Source organism: Oncorhynchus kisutch, linkage group LG14 (assembly GCF_002021735.2).
Source record: "Oncorhynchus kisutch isolate 150728-3 linkage group LG14, Okis_V2, whole genome shotgun sequence".
NCBI lineage: Eukaryota > Metazoa > Chordata > Actinopteri > Salmoniformes > Salmonidae > Oncorhynchus > Oncorhynchus kisutch.
The window spans coordinates 12,819,272-12,823,800 of record NC_034187.2 but is presented as its reverse complement, the minus strand read 5'-3'; positions in this window follow the sequence as shown (position 1 = coordinate 12,823,800).

Here is a 4,529-nt window from a genome sequence, read left to right as displayed (position 1 = left end):
CTCTTGCACCTCTTTGGTCCGGCTCGCCGTCAGTCACAGACAGGGCGGGAGAACAGGAGCGCCTGCCGGGCAGTGATGTCAAAGGTCTCGGATTCAGTCTGGAGCACTCCGTCTTTCCACACGCCCACTTTCCACTTTTCTTTTTTCCACCCGGCGAGTAGGCAGTGGTTGGTTGAACCACAATGCGCTCTTTCACTGGAGACTTTTAGCTTTTTTTTAGGGCATGCATGATGATGGCAGATGTTGACACTTGAAATCATTGTGCTGGCACAATGAATTAATGGTTGATCTGAGTCAGAAAGATGGGGATAATAGCTGAGATATTTGTTTTACTAGTTCAGGGAAGCTTAGTAATAATATAACATGTATTTCATGACCAGTGCCCTGACATTTGACTGTTCAATCTGTAAACTCCATACAAACATGGGTCATGTTATCTGTATTCACATGGTATGCCTACAAGCAGCTGTTGAATTAACACATATGCTCCCCTCTCTGACTACATAACATATATGCCTTTATCTTTCACCAGAGGAGGAAGTGGATGTATTTCTTTCCAAGCTACATGACTGTTAGTTAGCTCACCCATTCACACAGTGCTGTCATGTCTAGGCCCTGGCCTCTTGGTGACATTCTGCAGGTCCCAACCCAAGAACACCCACATTCTCCAAGTGGAAGCTATTTCCCAGAGCCCTGTGAGTTTCCCAGATGATTAGCAGCGTGCCTCAGCCTGTGACCACTTCATCTTATCTCACTACAAACTCACTTACTGTTTTTATAACCGTCGGGCTGTCTGTCTGTCTGCTGAGTGTCTGTCTCACTTTGTGTGTGTGTGTGTGTGTGTGTGTGTGTATGTGTGTATGTGTGTGCGTGTGTGTGGTATGTGGGTGGGTGCGTGTGTGTGTGTGTATGTGCGTGCGTGCGTGTGTGTGTGTGCGTGCGTGTGTGTGTGGTTTGTGGGTGTGTGTGTGTGTGTGTGTGTGTGTGTGTGTGTGTGTGTGTGTGTGTATGTGCGTGTGTGTGTGTGTGCCCAGAGAGGACATGACTTCATTACGAGTCCGTCAGTCCCCTCCATCACGTTGCTGTGGTTGCAGGTCTGTGTTCAGCTCATTCAGCTTCGGTGCTCTGGCTCGGAACAGGACGATTGTCAGAAAGGTTCGGAGAGAGTTGGAATTAAGGGAAAGACAGGAGGGAAATTGAGGCGAAGGGTATTCACTAACTAGTGATCTAAAATAGATGCTTTTGCCTCCCAGCTTCTGGGAAAGGAACATATACCCCATAACACTTCAATGTGATAGGAAAAAAGTAGGTTACTGACCGAGCATGAGAGAGTTAGACAGAACATAGGGAAAAAGTAGGTTCCTCTCCAATCATGAGAGAGTTAGACAGGACATGGCCTGGTCTCAGCCTCACCACTAGCCTGGTCTCAGATTTGGTTGTGCTGTAAGTTATCGCCAATGGCCTAGGAGTTGGCTATATGAAACAAACAGATCTGGGACCAGGCTACTATACAACTGACACTGAAGTCAGTCCAAATGGAGATAACATGTGTGTGAACCAGAGATATGTTTGTTACTACCTGCAACACATACACACACGCACGCACACGCACACACACACACCTGCTCCAGAGATTCCTCACGCTCACCCCATCAGACCAACCAACCAGTCCAGGGGTATAGCCTAGGCCAAGGGCTATAAACCAGGGCAGGGGTGTGAGCAGAACCAGGGATGTCTGTTAATGTTCCTATTCCTTCCTGCAGCACACACACCTGCTCCAGAGACTCTTCATGCGTACACACCCATCAGACTGATAATCCAGAGGGCCCAAGGGCTAACAGGTGTCAGAACCCTTTGGCGTGAGCCATGTGATCCTCTAGCCAGTGTTTCCTGAAGGCATCCCACAGAACACTCTACCCTGCCTATGGCCTCACACACACACACACACACACACACACACACACACACACACACACACACACACACACACACACACACACACACACACACACAAACACACACACACACACACACACACACACACACACACACACACACACACACACACACACACACACACACACACACACACACACACACACAGCCCTAGCCTCTCGCTCAGCCAGTGTGTAGGAGCCATTTTGGCCTGCTTATGTGTTGTGAATATGTTGTCTGTCAAGGGTTACTTTAACATGTTTTGTACAATTGAGGGCACTATATGTTGGGGTCATGGGTCACTAGTCACATGTGTATATAGGTAGCACAGGTGAGAGGAGAGCACATACAGTTGTTACCGTATCACAGATAAAGCTTATAGAAAGCATCTCTCAACAGGAATATGTTTTGGAGCTATTTATATTTACATAGGCAATAAATGGGAACTTCACCCCAAAAGAGGAACGTTTGGAAAGCTGATTCTTGTGGATGTGTTATGGACAGCTCTCTCCTGTGCCAGTGGCTTTTCAAAGGAAATCACACCTACACAGTGAACACAAGCTAGTGAGAGGTTCCCACTACAGAATAATATACGTCAGTGTGTGGAGTGTGTGGAGAGTGAGGAGTGTGTGGAGGGTGTGGAGTGTGTGGAGTGTATGGAGAGTGAGGAGTGTGTGTAGTGTGTGGAGGGTGTGGAGTGTGTGGAGTGTGTGGAGGGTGTGGAGAGTGGGGAGTGTGTGTAGTGTGTGGAGGGTGTGGAGTGTGTGGAGAGTGGGGAGTGTGTGTAGGGTGTGGAGTGTGTGGAGGGTGTGGAGTGTGTGGACTTTGAAGAGTGTGTGGAGTGTAGGCACTATTAAAGTACATGCTCCTAGGAGACAGAAAATTATGGGTGTGTGTTGTCTGTGTGTGTGTTGTGTGTGTGTGTGTGTTGTCTGTGTGTGTGTTGTGTGTGTGTGTGTGTGTTGTCTGTGTGTGTGTTGTATGTGTTGTGTGCAAGTGGAAAATACATAATTGATAGTATTTAAACAGTCATTACATGCAACTATGTTCAAGGGGAAGCGTTTAACCCTTTAAACTGCGCTGTTGAACAGATTTGAGTAGGCCTAAGCAAGCAAGCAAGCAGGCAGGCAGGAAGGCAGGCAGGCAGACAGACCCATCTCACCCTCAGCTCCATTCCCAGCTCCAGCCCCAACTCCATCCCATCTCCAGCCCCAACTCCATCCCATCTCCAGCCCCAACGCCATCCCATCTCCAGCCCCATCTCCATCCCATCTCCAGCCCCAACGCCATCCCATCTCCAGCCCCATCTCCATCCCATCTCCAGCCCCATCTCCATCCCATCTCCAGCCCCAGCTCCATCCCATCTCCATCCCCATCTCCAGTCCCAGCTCCAGCCCCATCTCAAGGCCCAGCTCCAGTCCCAGCTCCAGCCCCATCTCCAGTCCCATCCCATCTCCATACCCATCTCCATCCCATCTCCATCCCCATCTCCAGTCCCAGCTCCAGCCCCATCTCCAGTCCCAGCTCCATCCCCCTCTCCAGCCCCATTTTCAGTCCCAGCTCCATCCCATCTCCCGCCCCATCTCCAGACCCAGCTCCATCCCATCTCCAGCACCATCTCCAGGCCCAGCTCCATCCCATCTCCATCCCCATCTCCAGTCCCATCTCCATCCCCATCTCCAGTTCCAGCTCCAGTCCCAGCTTCAGCCCCATCTCCAGCCCCAGCTCCATCCCATCTCCAGCCCCATCTCCAGTCTCAGCTCCATCCCATCTCCAGCCCCATCTCCAGCACCATCTCCAGTCCCAGCTCCATCCCATCTCCATCCCCATCTCCAGTCCCAGCTCCAGCCCCAGCTCCATCCCATCTCCAGTCCCAGCTCCATCCCCATCTCCATCCCCATCTCCAGTCCCATCTCCAGTCCCAGCTCCAGCTCCATCCCATCTCCAGCCCCCTCCAGCATCATCTCCAGTCCCAGCTCCATCCCCTCCATCCCCATCTCCAGTCCCATCTCCAGCATCATCTCCAGTCCCAGCGCCATCCCATCTCCAGCACCATCTCCAGTCCCAGCTCCATCCCATCTCCATCCCCATCTCCAGTCCCAGCTCCAGTCCCAGCTCCATCCCATCTCCATCCCCATCTCCAGTCCCAGCTCCAGTCCCAGCTCCAGCCCCATCTCCAGTCCCAGCTCCATCCCCATCTCCATCCCCATCTCCAGTCCCATCTCCAGCCCCATCTCCAGTCCCAGCTCCATCCCATCTCCAGCCCCAACTCCAGCATCATCTCCAGTCCCAGCTCCATCCCCATCTCCAGTCCCATCTCCAGCCCCATCTCCAGTCCCAGTTCCATCCCATCTCCAGCCCCATCTCCAGTCCCAGCTCCATCCCATCTCCAGCATCATCTCCAGTCCCAGCTCCATCCCATCTCTAGCCCCATCTCCAGTCCCAGCTCCATCCCATCTCCAGCATCATCTCCAGTCCCAGCTGCATCCCATCTCCAGCCTCACATCCAGCCCCATCTCCAGTCCCAGCTCCATCCCATCTCCAGCCCCATCTCCAGTCCCAGCTCCATCCCATCTCCAGCCCTATCTCCAGTC